Source organism: Pleurodeles waltl, chromosome 5, assembly GCF_031143425.1.
Source record: "Pleurodeles waltl isolate 20211129_DDA chromosome 5, aPleWal1.hap1.20221129, whole genome shotgun sequence".
Lineage (NCBI taxonomy): Eukaryota > Metazoa > Chordata > Amphibia > Caudata > Salamandridae > Pleurodeles > Pleurodeles waltl.
This window is the reverse complement of record NC_090444.1, coordinates 892,775,070-892,801,130: the sequence shown is the minus strand read 5'-3', so window position 1 is coordinate 892,801,130 and position 26,061 is coordinate 892,775,070. Positions and strand designations below refer to the sequence as shown.

Genomic DNA, 26,061 nt, shown 5'->3' with positions numbered 1-26,061 from the left:
CTTAGTCATTTTCTCCCCACCAGCACACACAAGTTGTGAGGCAGTGTGTATGTGCTGAGTGAGGGGTCCCCAGGGTGGCATAAAACATGCTGCAGCCCTTAGAGACCTTCCCTGGCCACAGGGCCCTTGGTACCAGGGGTACCATTTACAAGGGACTTTTCTGTGTGCCAGGGCTGTGCCAATTGTGGGAACAAAGGTACTATTTAGGGAAACAACACTGGTGCTGGGGCCTGGTTAGCAGGGTCCAAGCACACTTTCAATTATAACTGGCATCAACATAAGGCAAAAAGTTAGGGGCTAACCATGCCAAGGAAGGCATTTCCTTACAGTTTTCAATAACGGTGATACACGTCTATGAGTGTGGCGAGGTGGTGAAGTGAGGTATTCAGTAGGTGATGGAAGGGGAGTGTCAGAAGGGAGTTGATATAAATTCAGTCTTTTCAACACACACCTTTCTTGTTTTCACCTTACCTCTAGTCTTACTAAAGTAAGCAGAACTAGTAAGAGCCTAACACCCACGTGGTCTTATTTAGAATGTGTTTAATGGTTCTAGTTGTCTTTTAACATGTTTTATAAATTGCGCATCTTTCATTCTTTCCAGGTAGTTGAATAAAAGAAACCTAAAATTCCAAGGATGAGTGTGAATTTCGATGGCAAAGAGGTACAGTTTACTGCCGATTTATTATATCTATTTACATTATTGCTGTAAGAAACATTTTACAAATTGTTTGGGGCTACCAAGTGCATTCTATAAGCAGCCACTATTTTCCCAGTGATCGATGTTGGTTCACCTTTACCCATATTAGGTATTTCTGCATTGACATGGCATGCCACAACAAGACAATCAAAACGGAAGAGGTAAAAACAGTTGTGAAGCGTGTCATCATTTTAAGGTGAGAACCACCAGTGGGTCTGCTCCCTCTGGCCAGTTGGCTTATTTCGCTCAGCCTTCTGCAGCCATTGTTTTGAGGCTTTGTAAATCCCAGAGTGAGATAGAATGGTCTTAACTGATATCCTTACTCGAAGCAACTCACACGACCTGTGAAACGATTGGACAGCCAAGACCAATTAAAACAGAAACATCACACATTATTTGCCATGGGCTGCCCACAAGAGATCACCCCACTGCAAAGACTGAGAACCACAAGCGAAGCATATCAAGTATGGTTACTGTGGAGTGGAAAACAACCAGGCTGTCGAACTCTTAGCACATGGGAAAACATGCTCAGGATGGAGAAAATGTGACCAGGCAAGGAAGAGCTTTACATTTACAACCCTAGTTTTAGGAGGGTATCAGACTGGGGCGAGGTGAAGGGGTTGAACTACACTTCCAGCACAAGCCTAAAGCAATTTTAACACCTGGATATTCCAACCTGTAAAATCGGGTCTGGTGTTCACACAACTGGGAAATCCAAATGTGGAAGCAGTGGCCCACTCAGAATTCAGTACACGCTATTCCACCTAGGGATATTGTTCAGCTGAGCTACTACAGAATATACTACAGGAGCGATCCGTAGACCCAAAAGGACAAGGGTAAACATGCAACACTGTCCTAGTAGTTATAATTCAGCCAGTAATTAATCATTTGTACAATACTTATATAATGTATTGTTTGGCACATATAATCAACAAGAAAGAATATGAGCAAAAATTCAATTTGTACAAAAATATTTCTTTATTCGTATTTACTGATATATCGCAAACACATTGGATCAATATAATATGTGAGAAGTGAGTGCTCAGTGTAGTGTGAACACACAGTGCTTAATTAATTGTGTGGATGATGCAATAAGGTGATCACACTAAAAACAAACAAATACTAGAAAGAATATAGGACATTACGCCAAACAAGACATGCAGACTAATTAATCCTGGAAGGATCAAAGGATCAACGTTTCTAAGATGAAGGGAGGATGTTTGCATGATAGATGAAGTAATGAAAGTCTTTCTCAGTCGGATAGCTGTCAGCTGCGTTTCCACAGATACCACCTTACAGAGTCATCATCAGAACAAAGAGGGGATATTACTGAGCACTATGAATCAAAGAAGCTATGAACTCAATTCATAATTATGCCTGAAACTTTAGGGGGGAAGGGTGAATTTATCAAGTGGAGCGAAACCAGGGTAGAAATTAGATCACCTCGCTTTGGGCCAGTTTCCTGCCATCTATGCTTGTCATGCAAATTTCTACCCTGGTTTCCTTCCACCTGATTTATTCCCCCCAAAGATTCAGACATACTTTTGAATGGAATCATCAGCTGCTTTGATTCATTGTGCTCAGCTATATCGTATTCTTGCCCTGTTGATGACCCTTTAATGTGGCATCGGCTCAAACACTGTTGACAGCTATCCGGCTGAGCAAGACTTCCATTAGTTGACTTTTCATGCAGGAATCTTCCCCTCATCCTAGAAACTTTAAACCTTTCAGGAATATGGAATCTGCACATGCTGTTTTGCAGAATGCCCATTGTTATTTCCACCTTTTTCCGTTCCTTTTGTGATCACCTTATTGCATTACCTGCACAATTTACTAAGCACAGTGTGTTCACACTACACTGAGCATTCACTGCACACACATTTTTATTGATCCAATGTGTGTGTTGCTTATGAATATATATGGATAAAGAATAATTTTTGCACAAATGGAATTCTTGGTTTGTTGATTCTATGCGCTGAACAATAGATTATTTAAGTATTGTACACATTATTAATTGCTGGCTTGAATGAGACTTAATGTAGATTCAGCTACAATTAAACACTAGATCATGTTACACATTCTACTAGACTGAGGAATATGTGGGCTACAAGAGCTAACTGCAGATAAAAATGTGAAAACAACTGATTTCTATTTTTAGATTTGCATGCTAATATTAATGAAATAAATATATCTTCCTTTGTTTTTCTTCTCCTTTTGGTTACCTCTTGATAAAACAAAGGCTTCATCCAACATGAATCATGATTCTGAGTTTGCATTAATTACTGCGCCCGTGGCTCTTTCCTCAAACAATCCCCACACTTGTCAGTTTTTGCACCCACCTCGGAACAGGCAAAAACATGCGGTACTACCAAGTTATCCCCATCTGAGGTGCCCAACTCAGAACACTGCAGTTAACACCGCAGCTGGGAAAAACCTACCTATACAGTCTGGGTGTTCACTGGGTGGGGCATCACCACACTAGCTTGTCGTAACTCTTCTCTCACTGCTAAGATTCTCAAAGAGAAAGCCACCTATCTACGTATTACTTATTGAGTGCTCAATCCAGGGAGCCTCTTGGTGCAAGAGGAGATCAGAAACGACTACTTTCACTACTTGCACCAAGGGACATAACAACAGCAAAACGTCTAAAATAATGTGACGTAAGTATGTGTCCTCAGCAGGGGGTGTGGAATTGCACATCTTGGGGCCCAGATGTCTAAGAGACTTGCCCCATCATCTGGGAACATAAAACAAAAAGCTAGAGTTGGAGGGAAACGGATCTATCTACAAAAAGTGTGTCACAGAAATCCATTCTCAAAACAGAATTTATCGGAGTTGTAAAACATTTTGTGCATAATGCAGAGTACCTTGAAGTGTATTCTTTGTTTTATTGGCAGCCAGGACACGTCCGGCAGCTGTAAAGTGGTCCATTTTTTCTAAACCGACCTGTTTGTGCACTCCTACATTCTAAGTCTACCAGGTGCTTCTGCAAAGTGTGACCTGTTGTGCCCAGGTATAGCCTATTGCAGCGATTGATCTTGGGTAGCATAGAGGCTGAAATGATCTGTGCATGATAGTGCACTGCACAGGAAGCAGATGTAAATGATTTCTTCTGTGGATCAGATGTACATACTAGAAGATGGAGTTCTGTATAGCTTATGCCACACCACCACCACCACACACTATTTAATTCTGCTAAGCCTTACACTTTCATCATTACATACACTACAAAATTTTGCTCTGAAGGTACGCACCAAAATGCTGCTCATGGCAAAACAACCGCAAAGTACATGCACACAGAAATTATCCAAACCGGAAAATTTAGCTGAGGACTTCCATGTAAAGATTTTTACAGCAGTATCGGCGGCTTCGGCTAGATAACACTTTAGAGGCAATAGAGCATAATGGAACAAAAAAAAGTAACTTGGTGAGATACATGCAATGTGAAAAAACACAAATAAAAGTGTCTACACACCCACATACACTTAGTTCAGTTGCACAAATGTGAAGACTCAAACATGCAACATCACAGAAAATTATAAATTGTATTTGTGTCAAATATATTGCACTCTCTTCTAACTTTCAAGCTGCCGCACTTTTCTCCTCAACGTGGACTTATTTAAGATATCTTTTCATGGCAAACGGCGTAGAGGTGCTTTTCTGTCCCGTTTCACACCAAAATCTTCAAGTGCTGGCCACAAAATATTTCAGGCATCAAACAATACTTTAAGTAAGCTTTGTGGCGTTTTTTCACAACGCTGGACTTACATTCTTAAGTTAAAGGATACTGTGTCTTTATCACCCAAACAATGTGATTATGTGCATTTCAACATGCACACCGGGACTGCAGTCAAGTATGAGTCCGCATAGGGGGACGTGAGGGAAGATCTGCTCACGAAAGGGTGGAAAAACAAGGAGACATGGGCAAGAACCTTGTAGAGGGGTGCACAAGCAAGGAGGAAGACTGAAAGAGAGAAGGGTGCACAGGACCCCGAACTTAGGTGAGTGGAGTAGGTAGACAGTGATGAGCAATAGGGTATAACCATGAAGGACAGGGTCTCATACGGAGGTGGAGAAAAGCAGGACCATACAGAAGGACAGGAGGGGAGACTTATGTTGTGGGGCAGACAGTGCTTAATTTGTAAATAAGAACATGCCGGTGCTCAAAGTCCTTCTCTTAAGCATGCGGCTGCTGCAATTAAATGTGCAAGCACGGAATACTGAGGAAGCGTAATCCTGAAGCCATGGCGGGCCTTTTCAATCTATTTAAAGCCACTCCCTGCCCTTCACCTCACTCTTGCAGCTTTCTACTTTCTCCCATTGTGAAGCTTTTTCGTTTTCCTCTTCCTCCGTCTTTCCCATATGTGTCTTTTGCTGGTAGCAAATGCTTGAGGCAGAAGAATAAGCCCTGGCCCTCAAAAATAAGGGCCAGTGCTCAGCACCAGAAACAACAAGCACAAATTAAGCACTGGGGGAAGAGTAGTACTGTGGGGAGGAGAACTAATGGCGACTGATGCAGCGCATGACTGAGGTGTGGGCAGATCACTCACTAAAGATGGACTGGACTGGGTTACTGCAGGTTCAGACACTAAAGATGTAGCCGGTTGACACTGCGCAGTTGCAAGTTAGAATATTAAAGGATGAGCAGAGCAGAAGGTAGCTAAACAGGGTAGATGTGATCTTTGTGCACCTCTGGTACAGGTGTGCAAGGAATTCCATCACTTTGTGTAACTTCCAACTGTACACCTTGTAAACGTCCAAAACCTCAGAGACAACACAAATACTACCATAAAGTCATGTACATCTTGGTCTACTGGAAAGGGACACCTTTCATTTTACATTAGGAATTAGGTAAAAATGTTGGCGACTAATAGATCATTCCTACACCTAGGTGCAAAGTACACTTCTACCACTCCAATGCCTTAATTTTGTAGAAAAAAGAACTGATGGTAGCTTGGCTCTCCCACAGTTAGAGTATACTAGGAAAACTTGAACAGTCAAGCTTCTTGCTTTTCGCGTAAAAGCCAGCCAAAGTGGTCCAAAGACCTGTTAGTCTGCCCACACGCTATGTGCAAAACGTACAATTTACAGCCTTTAATGGTCTCTCTGTGGAACTCTCTTACAGATAAACATGTGGCCCTGCCACTGACATTACTATTTAAGTCACCCTCTTATCTTTCAGTGTGTATGACGATTCGTGCTGTAGCAGCCATAGCAACACACCTGAACTCTGCTTACTTGATTTAAGTAAGGCAAAGGTTTCTGCAGGGGAGGGTAGAATCTTTCCAAAACTGAACTAAAAATGCATTAATATTAGTTGTGCTACATTTGAATGACTGCAGGCATATTAACACGGAGTTACTGCATTTGAAAGAAATTCATTATGATGTGTTATGATGTGTTAAAATGTGTTTTTCCGATTTAGATTAATTTTGGTCTCAATTAGGCCTTGAAACCATTTTGTTTAAAAAGGATACTGAATCATATGCTCATTCTGAGCTTAAATTTCGTTCTTGACACTTCATACAGCAAGCCGTGGATTGTTCAATTTTGTATGACCCATTACATCCGAAGAACTCGATAGAGTACGACTTTTTGTAACATCTCTGTTGAAACCAATTTTGTCTCTGTTCATAGTATTTGTCTACATTCTCAGAGTCATGATGCTCCAGTCCTGTTTCTGAGCCAGGATTGTGAGTATCAAAAGGGCAGAAAAAGTATTGAGATTGGATCGGTTTTGGTGTATTAATGATGCATTGCGGGATTAATAGCTGAGAGTGCAGATTTACGTGGTGTAATTAATTTTTGCACTGCAGTTGAGTACTTTGGTTTAGAGTTGCTGATTGTTAGTTCAGTTGGTGGTTTGATCACTTGATTTTAATGTATTTGTCATGTTTGTGAAGTGAATTGAAAATACATTTTTGCTATTTGTTGTAAAGCAATCATATCAGTCATAATCTCATTTCTCAATACATTGCTGACCTCTGCAAAATTGTGGTATTTTTTGTGAGGTGCCACATTCACACTTGTTAAGGATTTTTCTGAATTATCAAGTTTTCTCTCAGAGCTTATGTGTCTAATCTGGATAGGTATCATTTGCTCTTTGGTCCACAGGAGTAAATGCACTAATCAGGGGCAGACTACTGCTGGACAGGAATATACCTTAGTGTGATTTGTAAACAAGTACTTTCATGCTACTAGTTCTGTTTCTATGTAATAGGTAAATATTTTCACCTGTTCTTGGATTCCCCCTCATTTAAGTTGAGCAGACAATATTTTTGTTTATTCATTAGTATGATTTGTGATGGCAAAATACATCTGTTTTGATTTTTATTCACAAAGAAGACGCACTGCAACTGGTTTACTGATGGTGGGAGCCATGCCAGGGTTGGTGAGACGTCATCAATAGTTGTGCTGTCATTGGTTGGTTGTCCCTGTACTCATGCTGTAATTGGGTAACCTTTGCCATAGCTACACTAGGATAGCTTGCTGTTTGTTTATTTTGTTAGCGTTTGGGATATTTTGAGTGAGAATAACAGGTGCTGTATTGAAAAAGCCTAAAGACCCTAGTGTATTTATTATGAAGGATGAGAGAATCCTCCCAAAAGTTCTCCTGCTTTCGAAATGATGATGAATGTCAGACATTTTACGTGTATGTGGTTAAAAGACTAGCCTGATTATACTTCTAGTGTTAAAGACATGCAATTTCCTATAAATGGTACCTTTAATACTAGAGCTGCTTGATTTCATGAGATTTGCAATGTGTGAGAGAAAGCCACAACATAGAGCTACACCATTTAGAACACAAAATAAACGGTATTGTGTAGCCACAGAGAAAGAAAGAAGTAAGATGAAGAGGCAGTTTCAACTATATGAGCCAGTGGTTAGAATTTAAGTGGGGCATACAGAAAAGGCATGGAGTGAGGATCCAATGCAAGGTGTGAGAGATTTTCCTGCAATAGCTAATGAATTAGACAAAAGGACAATTAATGAATCTAAAATTGAAAATGGAATAAGAGATAAGAAAATTGATTCAGATGAAAAGGATATTTGTTAAGCCCCCTGCTCAATTCTAGACCTCCTCCTCACACAGATGGTGCACAGAGACCACCAGCCCCTAATATAGGTGCGTGCAAACTAGGCAAGAGTACAAAAGAAATAACAGAACTTGTACTCCAAGTGCTTCACCTGAGAGTGCATTGCCAGTGCTTAGCTGGCCCAAGTGACAATACAGCTACTGAGGATACAGTGGTTACTGTTAATAAAGCAGTAGCTACTACATCCTCTAAAAAGACAGATATTAATATTGGCAATTGAAAAACTGAATTTGGGGAAATTTTGCAGGGAACAATTGATATAAATCAGTTGCTTGCATATAATTTGGATAGATTCAAATATCTGATGAAAAAAGCAGCAAGGTGGGCAAAATAGAAACATAATAAGCTTGAAGATTTAGGAAAAGCATTTGGAGTGGATTTATACAAATATAAGAGCCTGCATAACAACTACAAAATGGAATCCATGTGAAGCGGAACCAGTGAACATGGGTCTCTTGATTCTGCAAACTAATATCAAAGACTTCGCTGAATATGCAAACAATTGTAGTGACTTGTAAAAATACAGGACAAGTGTAGAAGAAAGCTAATTCTAAAAAGAAAAATATACACACAGGAAAGAAAGCAAATTTGGCCATGAATGAGCCTGAAACTGAATCACTGACAGAGACTCCTTTACAAGACATACATGGAAGGAAGTGTGTGCATGATCCTTGATCTAGGGGTGATCCTTATGCTTTTACAACAAATTTTCCAAACCTGAAGAAACAACCTAATGAGTGGTATAAGGCAGTTCACAGACTAGTGACAATTTTGTAGGTGCTTTGGATTGATTTAGATACATTGTTTAAAATTGTTGTTCCCAAAGATTTGTGGGTAGAATGCAAAGCGACTGTTACTTGGCTGACCTAAGAGCCACCAAGAGTTCTACCTAATAATGCTCCATCTGATTTGGTTATGGAAAAAACAGAGCAGTGACAGAGCAATTGAAAAAGATGGTGCTGGTGAAAGACGTGAATTGGGGAATGATAATGAGAGCCACACAAGAGTGGAAGGAGTCAGTGCATGCTTATTATAAAATACGCAGTTTTATAGTAAGTGTAGTGTAATTAAAGAACCTGAAAAAAGAAGGCATTTGAAGATTTGTATTGGTTTTTGTTTTAAGGTTGTGTCCTGACCTTAGCTCTCATACTTAGCAAAATGTATTGTGCTGACAACCGAGAGACTATCAATGAAATTCTCAAGTATACTAAGTACTGTAGCAACTATTTTGACACGAAGCAGAAAAAGGTCAAAGAGAAGCTAAGTGCACAGATGAAGCAGATTCAGAGAAACAATGAAAATCAGATGATCAATTCACATACTGATTTTGTCTTGTCTGCAGGTTCTGATGTGGATGGGATGCAAGGGATACAAGGAGTTGGAGGAAGAATTTAGATTGTGCACATGTAAGCTCAAGGTAGAGGGTTTGTGAATAACTCTGGAATGAATGTGAATGTCAGTTTGCTAAAAAAGAGCTCTACTTGTCACGACTGAGAGAAAACTGGACACCGGAAGCGTGACTGTAGACAGAACTCAGACCAAATTAAAAATTATTCTGTTCCTAAAGTGCAGCAGCATACAAATCAGATGAAAACACAGTGTTTCCCCACCCCAACAGACTATCATGCAGAATGTGCAAAATCAGGAGTTGTCCCACACAGGTTTGCTTGTAGCTCCAGTGTTGCAGCAAAACATGAAAAAACTTATCATACACCCCAGGGTATCAGCAGGATCTACTGATTCTGAGCAATCATTTTCCCACCTTCTCACTTGATGCAACACATTTGCAATGGCTATGCCTGAGGGGGGAAGAGGAGTGCATGCTTGGTGCAGTCTCAGTGGTAGACCGGAGTGGCCCATACACAGACAGTGAGGTAAATGGCCATCTCGTATAATTTTTAATCAAGACAGGTGCTACCCATTCCACAGTTCATTCCATGGAAGTTCCACCCCTTGCCATTTTTGGAAAAGAAATCCAAGTGTGACTTAGAGGTAAACAGATTACTAGCAAAGTTTCAGAAAATATTCTGGTTAAATTAGGGTCCACAAAAAATAACCACCAATTTATAGTGTGTGATTCAAGTCCTGATCCTCAACAGAGACTTGCTTTGCCTATTGAACTGTGCAGTCTATTGCACACCGGATAGTGTTCCAACTGAAACCCAAGACAAAGATTCAGTGTTTGAAATAAAATCAAGTCAAGAGTTCAGTGGGGGCGTGGCTTGGCCGTCCTGAAAATGGCCACCACCTAGTGAGGCTCTGCAGGGCGTGAGGATTAATCCACTCAAAACCTGCACGGGTCGGACTTCCGGGGTGCCTCTATTGCCGGCGAGCGCAGGTCAGACGCTGGCAGCGGCGTGGATCGAGTCAGTGAGCTGGAGCGCTGGCAGGAGATGGGCGTGCAGAGGATCGCGCAGCTACGGGCGCGGCCTTGAGGCCTGCCGAGACCTCGGTAGGGAGAGAGAGATCCGGTGCGGCGCGGCCCGGCGGAGGCAGGATATAGTGCCGGAGTTGTGACCTGTCCCTTCCGCCCTTTTGACGCTGCCGGAGACCGAGAGGTACTGCGACTATTGTGCCCCCAGAGACGGCTGCCTGGGGGACAACTGAGACCGCAAGGACTGCGGTGGTTTGAGCTGGGGGCCCCGGCTGGTGACGATGCAGTGGCTGGAGGGGCCGGCGGTAGTCGATGGGCAGACTGGGCGCACATAGGGCTTGGCCTCGTTGATCTGCACTATGTTTGGACTGACACAGCCCTGCGTCCTGTGAAGGTGTGGGATCAAACAACACCACAAAGCTTGCCCACTGGACTACAAACTCTACGTTGGCACATAACCCTCTTTGTCGGCGGGTGCCATTGGTTCTCATTTTGAATATTCCTGTGGTTCCGAAGCTCTTGAGGCACCCACTGGGTGCCCGGTTGCTGTGGCAGGGCCCGCTGGCCAAGGGCATTGAATAGCTGGACGCCGGTCCGTTGGGCCTCCCTGGAGGTACGTGCCCTTGCTGTTTTTGCCCTGAATGGAGGAGTGGTGAAGGCCCTGCCGAAAACAGGCTCCAGCTGGCTACTGTTTGAGGCGAGGGCGGGTGAGCGCAGTGCTGCCGAATTAGCGCACTGGTGAGTCGCTTGGCGGACTTGGTGACGGAGGGACGCCCGTTCGTGTGTTTTGTCTGGCTCACTGCTGGTGGCCATCTGAACAGGCGTTGGCTGGCAGGGAGGCTGGTGCACGGCTGAGGGGGCTGGTATCTGACCTGAACTGTATTTTGGAGCCCCCCCGCCTGTCCGGTAGGAGGTCGCCTCTGGGGGCCTTGCCTGGTCAAAATGGGGAAGTCGGACCCCAAACAGGCAAAATTGACCTTCAAGGGCAAGAAAAGGTGCAGCCAGGTGGGGCGGGTGACAGAGGAGCCGTCTCAAGAAGATGATCCGTAGTTGCCCTCTGTCAGGGCCATGTTCACGGACTTGAAGAACAGCCTGGTGACAATTGACAATTGACACCAAGCTGGATCATCTAACCAACCGCATTGACCTCATCAAAGATAGGGTGGATGATCATGATACTCGCCTGGAACAGGCAGAGGCTAGAGTCTCGGATCTGGAGGATGGTCGCAGCCGGGCAAGTGAATGATTACTCCAAATGTAAAGGGTGTTGGAAATCATCCGGAACAAAAACAAGGACCTTGAAGCTAGATCCAGACGGAATAATATTTGCATCTTAGGCCTTCCTGAATCGATAGCCATGGAGCGCATGGAGGATTTCATAGAGACGATGCTTATGTCACTCTTCCCCGGCGAACTCTCCCCGGTGATGGTGGTGGAGCGGGTGCATAGGTCGCTGGGCTCATAGCCGCCTCCTGGGGCCCCAGCGAGGCTCATTATTGCTCGCCTGCTCAGTTATAGAGACAGAGATACGGTCCTGCGCCTGGCTCATGATCGCTGCCCCCTCATGTACACAAAAATGAACTCAGCCTGTTCCCCGACTATACACCCAGGGTGCAGGTGGCTCGCCGGGCGTTCCTCCTGATCAAGGGCACCCTGAGCCATACGGAGGCAACATTTTCCCTCATTTATCCGGCTAAGCTGCGTGTGCAGCACAAAGGCAAATTACATTTTTTCTCGGATCTTAAACTTGCTGCAAAATTTGCCAAAAGCATCCCCAAAAAGTCACCTCCTGCGGCACTGCCGGCACAGGAGGAGGAAGGGAATCACTTAAGTGATAAAGACTGAAATCAGTCCTACATGAGGGTCCGTCTGTATGCTCGGATGCCGCCCAAGACTTTATGGCCCTGTAGGTGTTGGACGCCTCGGAGTTGTCTGACCCGATTTATAACGGACTACTTGGTGACTCCTGTCCACCCACCCACTCGGGTGTGGAACTGTTGGCCAACACTATGCCCAGTTGGATGAGTCCAAATCATTTTCCTGTGGTTTTGATCTGGGATCTGTTTATGGGTGGGGATGGGGTGCCTGGGCCCAATTGGGGGGCCTGAGTGGGCGGTGGTGGTATATGTAATGTTACTCATTGGGTCTGATGTTTTTTTCCCTGTTCTTCCTTTCCTGCATCGTTCCTTTCCCGCAGCTGATGCCTCAAGTGGGGTGGGAGGGGGCGCGATGCGATTTGGTAGGTTACTGGGATGGCACATAAAACTATGACTCCTGTACGATGCCTCACTTTGAATGTTTGGGGGCTGAATGATGGGCGCAAGTTGAGAAAGTTGTCAGCCTATATGCAGCCCCATACGATTGATGTCTGTATGCTGCAGGCGACTCACTTGACCAAGGCCACGAGACATAGGGTGAGGGCTGGCTGGATTGGTGAGTGCCATGTAGCAGTGTACTCGTGCTATGCTCGGGGTGTGATTAGGAAAGGACTGCAATGGTGCACTGAAAAGGTGATCAAGGACCCGCATGGTCGTTATGTCATGATGCAGGGCACATTACAGAACAGGCCGTTCCGTTTGGTGTCAGCCTATGGCCCCAATGTCGATGCTGCTGAATTTTTTGGATAAGTATGGCAACTGATTGGCTCCCTGAGCTCCGGGGCTTTGCTATGGGGTGATGACTTCAATGTGGTATTGGACTTTGAGGCAGACCGCGAGAGCCGGGCTAGGCCGCAGCATGTGGCCACTGCGGAAGCCCTGGCCCACATTATGGCTGAGGGTGCCTTGGTAGACCTATGGAGGGCGAAACATGGTGCGGATAAGGAGGGCACGTGTCATCTCAGTGCATGACAGCTGGTCCAAAATAGACAGATGGCTCGGTACCAGAGATGTGGAACTCTGGACGAAGTCAATTGAGCATAAGCCCCCTACTCTGTCGGACCATTCGCCGGTCATGCTGGAACTACTTGCACCTGGGGGTCCCTGCCCTGCATTCTTGTGGAGATTGCCCTACGGAGAATTGAGGTATCGGGCCTTCAGGGAGAAAGTACGTGTCACTATAGGGGAATACTTTGCTGACAATAAGGACTCTGTATCCTCGGTGGGCACTTTGTGGGAGGCTTTCAAGGTCATAATTCGTGGGATTTGCCTTGCTAAACAACATGGTGTGTTAAAGGTGCTGAGGCAGAAACTGGTGAGCCTAGAAGTACAGCTTGCTGACCTGGAGAAACAATGGGCTTTCGATGGGTCCAGTGGCCTCCTGGCCGAACTGAGGGGAACGCTGACACAATAAGAGGAGGCAGCACTTTGTGAGGTCTGCTTTCTGAGTAAGGATGCCAAGGCAAGGAGATATGGTGAGGGCAAGAGGGCTGGTAAAACGCTGTCGGCAATGCTCCGTCAGTGGGAGTACACCATACTGGCACTGGCACTGAAAAGGTCAGGCGTGCCTTGACTGACTTTTATTCTGACCTATATGCTGAGAAATCAGGGTCATGCTCTGATGCAACTGCAAATTATTTTGAGGATAGCCTGCTCTGGCTTGAGAACTTGCTTAGGAAATATATATATGCTCCCTTCTCGGTGGACGATGTGGTTCAGGCTATACAAAGCTTACCGGGAGACAGAGCCCCAGGTCTAGACGGTCTGATGCTGGCCTTCTATAAAGAATATGCAGATATATTAGCGCCTCACCTCCTTGAGGTATATGCAGAGGCGCTTGAGTGCAGTATGTTGGGTTGCTCTATCGAGTGTTGTGTGCATTCTGGACACGAGACTCGACAGAGTAGAACGGAAGGGAGAACGGCTGGGACAGGGACCGGAGTGGTTGTGGTGTTGCGCTGTCCTGTCTTCGTCCATAATAAATAAACTTACCTTGTACCTCAACACTTCATTGGCGACGAGGGACTGGCAGGACAGCGTGTATTTCCTCATGTGCATTCCGCTGGCCGTTACAACATCGTGGCTGCGTTCCGGCAGGCAGTGGATTTGACGGACGTCTCCTGTGCAGGGTTTGGCTCTTCTTTTTTCCTGCTGGCCGTGATGACCCTTCTGTGACCGGGAGATGTGTGTCAACCAAGTGAATTTTGAAGCAGGAGTGGGTAAACTGGTGAGGCCAAGTGCCAGTGTCGCGTGCTAGGTTGGAAACGCACGCACCTTGCACAGAAGTTGTTGGCGACACAGCATTGCGCACGCGTGCGCCGCATCAACTGGATGTTTCAGGAACAGACTTGTCTCCTAGACAACGGAGACGCCTCCACCAGGGCATTCGCAGTGCTGGGAGACCTGCGAGATTTGTTATGGTCTTCTCCTAGGCAACGGAGACGCCTCCACCTCGGCATTCGCGGTGCTGGGACACGTGGGAGATTTGTTTTGGTCTTCACAGCTTCAGGGAAGACAATTTCAACAGTGATAGGCACACCTGGTTTAACAAGTGTATCACTTTGTTTCAATTACAGTGCTTTACGGTGATACGCAAGCCAGAGATTCAACATTATTAGCTCTTATCAATTTATATTTCCAAACGGTGGTACACATACCTTGTTCTGTACTTTGTACATACTCTAGTATAACTTTACTATGCAGCACTCCACCGTTCCTCCTCCTGTTTTTTCTCCTGATCTGGTTTCGTCAGAAGCTGATTGGGATTCGTGGAAGGAAGGTTTTGAAGCCTACCTGGACGCTCTCGATGGTGACTCCTTTACTCATAAAAAAAAGTTTGCTGTTCTACGTCATTGTTTAGGACCAGAAGGTCGTACAGTTTTAAAACACATTCCTCAAGTTTGTGTTCTATTGGCTGAGGGAGAAGGGGATAGAGGAATTGACGAATATGCTTCTGCCATTAAGTCACTTGATGTTAGATTTAAAGCATGTAAAAAGGCCATTATGGAGAGGCACAAATTTTACAAGAGAGTACAGGTTTCTGGTAAACCTGTTGCGAGCTTTGTGGGAACTTTGAGAATGTTGGCTGTTTCATGTGATTATAAGGCGTGTGAGGATGAAATGATAAGGGGTCAACTGGTTGAGAAAACTAATAATAAGAAGGTACAAGAGACTCTCTTGTCTACTCCAAACTTAACGTTAGATAAGGTGGTGGAAATTGCTACCAGAATTGAGAGTACCATGATGTTCATGGAGCAAATTAACACACCTAGTGATAAGGACTCACATCAGAATGTATCTTTAATTAAACAGAAGTTTAACAAAACTCATAGGAATGTCAGACCTGAAACATCTGTTTAGAAGGAGAATTCTAAGAAGCTAGATTGTTTTAGATATGGTAGTTCTTCTCATTTAGGTAATGCAAGTAGTTGTCCGGCAGTAGGAAAGAAGTGTTCCAAGTGTTCCAAAATTGGGAACTTTGCTAGGGTGTATAGAGCCACTAATAGGACGGGATCTCATTCAAAGGACAAAGTTCTTAAACTACATAATGACAATATAGGTGGTTTAGAGCCATCTACTAGCGAGGAGGATGAAATCCTTACTGTCTCCGGTATTTCTAAAGTAAGCGATGGTAGTGATGAGGGTATATTTCTTAATAAATTTAAGAGGCCTTCCTGCAAATTGTTAATCAATGGATGTGAAATTGTTGTTGTAGCTGATTCAGGTTCAACCTATACTCTTTTGAGTGAGAGGAAATGGAAGGCGTGTTTTGATCATATCGAGCTTAGAAAGTCTCACATCAGGCCTGTGGGGTATGGAGGAAACCCTGTGGAGGTTTTGGGTGAGTACGAGGTTGAGTTGGGTTTTCAAGGCAATTTTGCTAAAGGTATAGTGTATGTGGCTGAGGATGATACATGCCTGTTGGGTTGGGAAGATCAAAGGAATTTAGGAATTTTATTGGATCCTAATAACCCTGAACAGGTAATTTTAAGCAAAAATGATAACCATGTGTTGTCGGTAGGATCTACGTGGGTTGATGCTTTTCCTGATGTTTTCAAGGAAGGAATTGGTATGTTTAAGGGTTTTGCGCACAGGATCAAATTGAAAGAAAATGCTGTTCCTAAGGTTCATAGAGTACGTAGGGTACCTCTAGCGCTGAGAGCGGAATTGAAAAAGGAACTTGACAGATTGTGTGAACAGCACATAATTGAGAAAACTGAAGCGTCTGTTTGGGTGGCTCCCATAGTGATTGCTTGTAAAGCTAATGGTTCGATCCGCATGTGCGTGGATTTTCGTGATCTCAATGCACACATTTGGGTGGATCGCCATCTCTTGCCTAACATTGTTGAAATGTTGTCTACACTTGGCAATGCTAGTAAGTTCAGTTTGTTGGACATGACCTCAGCTTACCATCAAATTAATTTGCATCATGATTCTAGGAACTTAACAGCTTTTGTTACACCGGAAGGGTTGTTCCAATTTAGACGCATGCCTTTTGGCTTAGCGTCGGCTTCGGCTGTGTTCCAAAGGGTGGTGGACAGTTTATTCAGGGATATGGAAGGTGTTATTGCCTTCCAAGATGATATTTTGATCTTTGGAAAGGATCAGAAGCAGCATGACGAAAGAATGAAACAAGTGTTGTCTTTGTTGAGTGAGTAAAGGATCGTTCTCAGTGCAAACAAATGTAAGTTCAGTACATCATGCATTGATTATTTAGGTTATAAAATATCAGAACGAGGGGTAGAACCGAAGGAGAGTTTGATTAAAGCTATTGAGGATTTCCAATCACCATGTAATAAGGATAAAGTAAGATCTTTTATGGATCTGATTGAGTTTTATGCCAGATTCATTATTAATTGTGCTAGTAAAACTCATAATATCAGGTCTCTTTTGAATAATAAATGTTAAATGTGATTGGTGCCACGAATGTGAGCAGGAGTTTGCAGCTATTAAAAAAGAAGTTGAACTGGCCATTCCATTGAAGGCATTCAAAACTAAGGACGAAATTGTAATAATGGCTGATGCCAGCCAACTTAGGGTGGGGGCTGTTCTGCTGCAGCGGAGGAATGGTAAAGATGAAGTGATAGTTTTTGCCTCACGGAGTCTGAGAGGGGCTGAAGCTACTTATTCAACTATAGAAAGAGAAGCTCTTGCGTATTGGTGAGGAATTGTGCACTTCAAATCTTATCTGTGGGGTGTACATTTTACGGTCAGGATGAACCTTTAGTGCAATTATTTTCTACTTCAGGTGCACAACACGCTACTCCAAGAATAGCCAAATGGCAATATAGATTGTAGATGTATGACTTTCATGTGGAATATGTGCCGGGTGCAAGGAATTTCCTCGCTGACTGTCATTCCCGTCTCCCTTGCAGAAGTGTGCATCGTGAGGAGGATGCAGATGAGGATAATATTCTGGTATGCTCCCTAGAGTGTCATTTGGAAGGTGAGGTGACGGAAGGTGAATGGAAGGAAGCATGTGGAAGGGAAGAACAAATGATGGAGGTTATGGAGGGAATATTGCAAGGGTGGTCTACATGCAAACCAGTTCAGTGTGAAGCGTACAATTAAATCTTTGAAGAGTTGTCTGTAGTGAACAATATTTTAATGCTTGCTGGTGTATTGGTTGTGCCGGAGGGAATGAGGAATAAAATATTGACCTTGGGGCATGAAGGACACATGGGAATATGGGCCATGAAAAGGAGAATTAGGGAGATTTTTTGGTGGCCCAGGTTGGACAAAGAGGTGGAGCACTTTGTGAGGGATTGCTTAGCGTGTGCGATTAGTGACAAGTCTCAAGTTACTCTTCCCTCTCCTGCTGAGGCAATTGAGGTGCCCAAGAAAGCTTGCAGTAAGAATGCTGTGGACTTGATTGGACCTGTTAGCTTGTCGGATGGGCAGGTGGAATATGGTATAGTGTTAATTGACTTTTATAGTCGTTGGCCAGAGTTTAAGTTGATTAAGGTACCTAATTCACAAAAAATCATTGAGTTTTTAGAATCTGTTTTTGACAGGGAAGGTATTCCTGATGAAATACTCACAGATAATGGAAGTCAGTTCACATCTGCTCAGTTTTCCAATTTTCTGAAGCACATGGGAATTAGGCATGTCAAAACATTTTTATATAACAAGGCGACTTCTTCTGCAATATGTCCTTTGTCTCCTGCTTCACCCTGGTGGATTCGTCCAACAGTTCCACATCACGAGCTAAAGATAACTTCTCCTTATTCCACCAATTGCCATCTTCCGATTTTATTTTTATATCTATTTGTTATTATACCACTTGTCCTCACAACTAGCTTCTTGAAAAGACTCAAATCTTTGCTTGCGTCTCTTGCATGGGCGGGTGGGCAGCCTAGAATCTCATGGGAAACACTGACTCTTCCGTTTAAACAAGGTGGCCTGGCGGCCCCAGATCTGAAACTTTATTACAACTGCGCACAGGCCCATTTTGCACATTTCTGGCTGCACCCTATACGATATTTACCACAAATGGCTCCTGAACATGATCCAGTCTGGCCTGATAGGTTGTCTGGAGTGATTGGCGGTCCGCCCAGACGTAGGCCGTGAGGAGTGGATACTGTGTCGTGCATGGCAGGGGCATGGACAGCACTGCTGATGCGAGATGTCGTGGGCCTGACGATGTTGGAGGATGGTCGGCTTTGCGAGTGCCTTCACGAGCTGAATATGACTACTCTGGGGTCTTAGTTTCCCGAGGGGATGTTCGTCTCCTTGGAAACCGCACTTGGTGCCTATCTTGACTCAGCGCTGCACCGACTATTCTTCCTCAGAATTCGGCCTATGTTGTGGGCACGGTATTCTTCCTTCCCTGCGATGCCTCCGGTGTTCCAAATGTTGGAACTTATATTTAAAACGCCATCCCCGGACAGACTCCTCACAAACCTATATGTCTGTATGCAGAAGATAGCGGCTCCTGCTGGCTCTAAAGCTAAGTCTCATTGGGAGGGGGATATAGGCGAGACCTTTTTGGATGAGGTGTGGGGGTACTGCTGTGCACAGATGTGGGAACTCTCCACTAACTATAGATTGCACCTTATTCACTTTAACTTTTTAAACTGCTTGTATTATACGCCGAGCAGACTAAGAAGAATGGGTGTTAGAGCGGATGCAAGGTGCAAGCGGTGTCTTGCCCATGAGGTGGACTTCCTGCACCTGACGTGGGGCACTGCAGGACTACTGGACAGAGGTATGGCGGGCGATTGGGAGAATGATTGGGCTTGCGCTGCCGCTCACCCCTACGATTGCCCTCTTGGTATATGTTGCGTAGATTCCCTCTGCCTACAGGAAATTGGTGGGACTGCTGCTGCTGCTGGCTAAGCGTAGGATAGTGCTGTGCTGGGGAAGGAAACCGAATCCCCAGTGCAATGAATGGCTGAAGGATGCTGTGTACTGTCAGGAACAGCTAGTGGTATATTGGGAGCTGATGCCTGAGAATTCCCAGCTGCGGGATATATGGGCCCCTGAGAGTCTTCCTTGAGTCCTGACCATGAGGCGGTTAATAACTGTTTTAACACATCCCGTTGACTGTGAAACAGTAGATGGCCCTCTTCTGCGATATCAAGCTATTACTCCTCACTGGTGGAAAACATGGTGGCTGTGTCGACCACCCCCCCTCCCCTCTTCCACTTCCTTTGTTACGTTACTAATGTTCAACTGTTCACTGTCTTGACGATACAACATAATTGAGCCAATACCTCCTACTGTTTGATCTGCTGATAAGATTGCTTATATGGTATTACTGTGGGGTTGGTTAGCATATTATGTCCCTTGTGTTGTACGCTGCCTGCATGGGCTGAACTTGTTTAGATATATTTTCTAATAAATGCAATAACAAAAAAAAAGTCAAGAGTTCCGCTGTTTCCAGTTCTCATAAAAAACATGACCTGCCATTTGATTTAAGCTATGCAGCGAAATAACAAGTATGGGATTTTATACTAAAGGAAACAGGATTAATAAAGAGTGCAGAATCAGTTAAGATACAGATGAAGCCAGATGATGTTTACTCTAGAACTCGAGAAATCTTAGAAACATTAACAAAATCGTCATCCCCTGTTGTCCGATGTTACCAAATCCTGTTGGGATTTTGTTTCAAATTCCTGCGGATGCAGAATGGTATACATTAATGGACCTATGCCAAGCATTCTTTCCCCTTCCTCTTAATGAGGAAAGCAAGTACCTTTTCGCATTTCAATTCCTCAATAAAATTCTGGCTTGTGCAGGATCCCACAAGGGAATAAAGGGGATCCCTTAGCCATGAAAGCCTTCTGAGAGCTTAGAGAAAGTCTTTGTATCTCACTTGCTTCTTGGAATGCCAGACTATGACATAGAGCTCAGTCTCCATCGTCATGAAAAAGTAGGGTGTTTTCTATTGATGCTAGCACAAAATCACAATGAGGTAAAGCGGGCTGTTGCTTACTTCTCTGACACATTAGACTCAGTAGCCATAGCTCTTCCTCGTTGTTTGAAATCTGTTGCAGCTGTTTCATTAAACAAAGAGAGAGTACTGTCATGGGTCAAACATTTATTGTGTTAGTCCCTCATTCAGTTGAGATTCTTCTGACTCATACTCGAACTCTGCACTGGACAAACAGTCGCCTTACAAAGTATGTGAAAACAATACTAGCAGCTGCGAATATTGCAATCAAGAGATGTAATGCTATAAATCAGGCAAACCTACTGCCAATTCCAAACAGTGATGAAGGCGTAGATGAAGATACTGACCATGATTGCAATAATGTGACAGAGATGTGTTCTAACCCAAGACCGGATATCAAAGATGTTCTTCTTGAAAGGGCTGATCTGACAGTTTATGGATGTTCTTCTCTGAGAGACCATCAATAGATAGTGAGAGCAGCAGTCTGTTCTATTTCTGAAATTGTTGAAGTATCATACTTGTCTGATGTAATTTCAGAACAAGTAGCAGAGCTAATTGCCCTAACAACAACCTGTATCTTGGTAGAAGAATTAAGTGTGACAATTATACAGCCAATATGGATTTAAAGTTATACACACTTTTGCACACGGTCACAAAGGTGATTCATTACATCCGCTGGTACTCTTATTCATAACAGATCATATATTCTGGAATTATTGGAAGCTTTCTACAACCTAGAGAAATATTGGTTGTAAAGTGCAATGCTCGTGAGTCTGATGATGATCTAGTCATCATGGGTAATCACTATGCTGATCTAGTTGTGAAATACTGTACTCTTGAAAATGTAACAATAAAATAGAATGACCAGAAACGTACAAATGAGTCAGAACACCATGAAATTGATGTGAAACATGATGTTGTAAATAATGTGAATCGTTTTTGTTCAATCCAATGCAGAAAAAACTCTGGTAATTGCAGGAGGACCTACCAGAGGATAAAAAGAGAGGAAATTAGCTGATTTAGGAATTGGGGATTGTAATGATGTCTGCATATCTTCAGATTATCAACATTTTCTTTTGAATTCTAAGATTCTATGGTTCAGGGAATGGCGAGATACCTATACAGGCCAACTCATGAAGGGAGAATCAGTATGGTCAGGACATTTCAGAAATATTGGCACAACATAGTGGCCTTTAATTTTGTATTATTCTGTATTTGAAAGCCTTTATGGCAGTGATGTCTAGGCATTTCAGTGAGATTACCGCTGAATCTGCTTTTTACTAGTTCTGTACTGTACCTTTACATTTTATAATAAACCTTCATGGTTTGCCTACATTTCTGATCCCAAGCGCTCGTTTGGAGTCAGTCCTTCCTTAAATGCTGTAGAACACATTGCCTCATTGATGTTGAGGTTAACATATTCCATCCAATTTTGGGGGTTCAACTGTAATATAGATTTTCTCTAGGGGACCAGCACACCCACAGAACCATATTAATGTCTTAAGCTGTAACTTGTTTTTTCCTAGAAGCACAGCAATGGTTATGGTGTGGTACTGTCAGTAGGTATTTTCCAGATCACTATTTTTTATTGGGCAATTACCATATCTTGACTTACATGTCCTTCCCAGCAGCTGCAAAATTGCTGATAAGGTCTTATGAACTACCATCAAATTTGGGTAGAGGTCTCGCTCCTTAGTAAATTAGGGATTTCACCTATCTCTAGTTTTGTACCAGGTGAAGGCAGGTCCAAGCAGTTAAGGTGTACAGAGTACAGGAACACCCTCCTATGCCCTCACCCAAGCACACTGGTGTGTCAGTATGTACATATAGAATGCCATACCCAGTTTATGATTGGATGGTGTGTTTGTGCCATCTATTTCTGTGCACCTCCTGAACCTTTTCACTGATAAAGGAGGACATGTTTTAAAAGCTTTTGGCATCTTTTAAATCATCCACATGTTTGCTCAAATCATATGAATTACTTGAGCAGTACAACTACTTTAGGACCGATTTTTGAAGGCTTTTATTTGCTGTGGGTGCACAACACCTAAATAATATTTGAAAGTGGACTTATTGTACTACTGTTTGGGCACTAAATTGTAAGACTGCCTGACAATGGAAACCTGATGTTGGAAATGGCCCTTTCTGAGGGTTATCCCCAAACTTTTTGCCTTCCTCTGGGCACTTTACCACATCTAATCAGAGCTAAGGTGCACATGCTCTCTCCCCTACAACTTGGTATAATTGGTTTCCCCTGTTTGGCTTATTTAATTTACATGTACGTCCCTTGTAAAGTGGTATACCATATACCCATGGGCTGTAAATAAAATGCTGCTAATGGGCCTGCAGGGCAGACTGTGCCACCCACAGGAGTAGCATTTCAATCTTTTCTCAGGCCTGCCACTGCAGGGCCTGCGTGTGCAGTTTTCTGACTTGGCAAGTCAAACTATTTGCCAAGGCCTAAAGTCCCATTTTACTACACCTAAGTCACTCCTAAGGTAGGCCCTAGATAGCCCTTTGGGCAAGGTGCTGTGTATATTAAAGGTAGGACGTATGTCTTTATGTACTACATGTCCTAGTAGTGACAAACAGCCTATTTCATTTCTCACTACTGTGAATGCTGCTCCTCTCATAGGGTTGCATTAGAAATGCCCTGACATATGTTTAAGTGGTACAGTCTGATCTATGACAAATAGCGTGGGCATGTTTAGTGTGTTCGGAATGGTAGTGAGAAATCCTGCTTATTGGTGTAGGTGGGTTTTTTATTACCATTGTAAAAATGCCACTTTTAGAAAGTGGGCATTTCTGTGTGCTTATAACTCTAGTGCTTTTGCAGCCTGACTCCAATCCAGGTCTGGGGCACAGTGACAGTTCCACTTGGTGCATACTTTCCAGACAGCCATAACACAGGAAGGGCTGGGTGTGACAAAAGAGGCATCTACATACTGATAGTCTTCCTGGGCTGGGGAGAGGGAGGGTCATTCATACTTTACATGTGAATAGGCTGTGTCCTGCCCTCACAGAGTGGACTGATTACCCACTACTGATGTCTGGAGACAGGATTGGGTTGAAAGGGTGTTGTGCTCGACTTGAAAGGACTCCTTTGAAGATACCCACTGAACAAAGGCATTTTTGAGTATAGGTAGAAGGGATCTTGCCTCCTGGTTTTGGAGAACTTTTGCAATTGGGACGGGACCTGTCAAAGGGACTACTGGACTGCACAAATGACTCATCTGGACTGCTCTTCTGTTTGTTGTCCTGCTGCCAGCCTGCTCCTTGACCCTGTCCCAGTTGAGACATTGCATGGGACTGGCTGCCAGACGGTGCTGGCTGTACATGCTACACCTGATGTGCAGACAGGAAGGAACCGTTATCTGAGCTGCTGGACTAGTGGCACTGATCTAATACCTGAGATCTGCTGAGCTGCAGAAGGGACTGCCACCCTGCCCTTCTGCCTTATGTGCTGACTTACTGGTTGGTCACTTTACCCTTCCTCGGTGCCGCCCCCATTCCTCTTCAGGGGCTTGTGGATGTGCCCCACCCCCTGTTATCGTGAGGAGCTGCTAGTGAGGAACTGCGTATGGGGCCCGTTTCTTAGCCAGGACAAGTTGTCTGGCTCCGAGCGCACAGGAGTGCGCTCTTTGTGTGGGATTGTTGGTGCATGATCTCTCCGCACAGAATTAAATCCCAGCTGGGAGAGGCCCGTGTCCCTTTAGGTGAGGCCTCCCCCTCGGCTGCCAGGGTGACAAGAGATAGAGGCTTTGCTCCATGCTGCAGCCAGATTCTGAGGATGAGGAAGGACACGAGAGAGAGAGAGTGGTCGGCTCTGCCCTTGTGGTGGTGTTCCCCTGATGAAGCCCCATCCGTAACCTTGAGCTGTCAATCAGTGAAATGCTGAGACAGCCTTCATGTCAGACAGCCCTGCTCTGAGGAGCGGCCTCTGGGGACTCCTCGCCCCAGCTGAGTGTGAGCATGGGGTAGGGAAGCTGTGTCCACCGAGGCACTCAAAGACCCCAGGCAAAGCCGGGAGAGGCAGCATGACGGTTTTTGTACTGAACGAGGCATACAAGCCCAAAGGCTTAACCCGAATACCGCACTCCTCCTAGTAGGAACGCCCGTGCTCTAACGACCTATGCAGCGGGTAGCTGCATTACCTTGGAGGCCACATGCGGGAGCCGTGAAGTAAGGAACACATGCTTCCTGGGTATTCACGAGATCCCGGAGGGGCCTGGACAAGGTGGAGTATTTTTCATGTTGTGGCCCCCGAAAGGAGCGTGGTGGCTTTTATGTGCAGTGGAAGTGCCGCTGAGGATAAAGTTCACTGTATACTTGCTAATAGGAGCGCAGAAGCTCCTGACCTCGATGTAGTGGACAAGGATCCACAGTACAATTTCTAATAGGAGCGCCAAAGACGCTGTAACCTCCATAGGAAGGTGCTGAGAAGGGAAATGAATGTTTTACATTCTCCTGATATGTTTTATACCCTCATAGTCCTTGTATGCTGTGCGTTATGACCCGGAGTAATTTACTATGCCCTTTTTTGTGTTGTAATACGGAAAAATTCAGGGACTACAGTACATGCATTAGGAGGGAGAATTTTATGATGATATATGCAGTGGGAGGGTGATGTTTATGACATATGCAATATGGAAATGTATCTCATTTTGCATTCACGATGATGGTCTGACAACTGCTTTCTTAGCAGAATATTACTCATTCATGTTATCTTGGTCTAATGTTTTATGCAATACAGTATATTTTTATATAAATCGTTGTGGGGTATTTATTGTGTCTTTGGGTTGTGTGTGGTGCCAACATTTTACACATTGCCTTTGGGATAAGCCTGACTGCTTGTGCCCAGGTACCAAGGAGATGAGCAGGGGGTATCTTAGGTGTGTAGCTCCCCTGTCCTGACTAGACTGGTGGTTTCTGCCTGGCTGAGGTGCATACTCTAGCCAACCAGAAACCCCATTTTTAACACCTGTTATAAAGCATAGCATACATTAATGGGTGATTACTCACACAGGCAATTGGGGGAATGCAACCTTTTTTAAGCCACCATGAAACTTATCTATGGATGCCAACTAAGGGTAGCCAGTGGTAGTGTTTGTTCCTGATAGACTGCCTTTGGTACCCCGGCACCTCCCCTCCTAATCTTCATTTCAAGTGTCATGAGGGCAACAGAACAAAAAATTGAAATTAAAGAGTGCTTTTGGAGCCCTGTTTAGTTTCCATAGTTTCAAAGTTCCCTTCTGGACCCCTCAAGACAAACCTGGAAATTGTTAAGAAGTAAAGGGTTAGACAAGGAGCCAATCGGTTGAGACTGTTGGAACATCCAGTATTATTGGCATTTCAGTGAATCGACATTCATGAATTAAAAACGTGCAGTGCCCTACACAAGCATTCTGCCTTCTTGTTCGCATTAAATGAAGGTTCCACACCAAGGTCCTCGAGTAAAGAGTTCCAGCCAAGCACTCTAACTGAAAATAACATAAATCATCCCTAACAGAGTGTAAACAGAAGAGGTCCGATCTTAACTTTTGACCACAGTATCCTATTTGTCTCTGGATGGAGTTTTTTTTAGATAGCTCTAGTGGGGTAAACATAAACCATAAATGCAG

The 26,061-nt window shown here is 44.2% G+C and overlaps 1 protein-coding gene across 1 annotated transcript in view; it reads right to left on the bottom strand.

The window, feature by feature from the left end:
• Positions 1-26,061, bottom strand: part of PGBD5 (piggyBac transposable element derived 5) — a 622,550-nt gene that overhangs the window by 137,888 nt on the left and 458,601 nt on the right. The gene's annotated exons all lie outside the window — the stretch shown is intronic.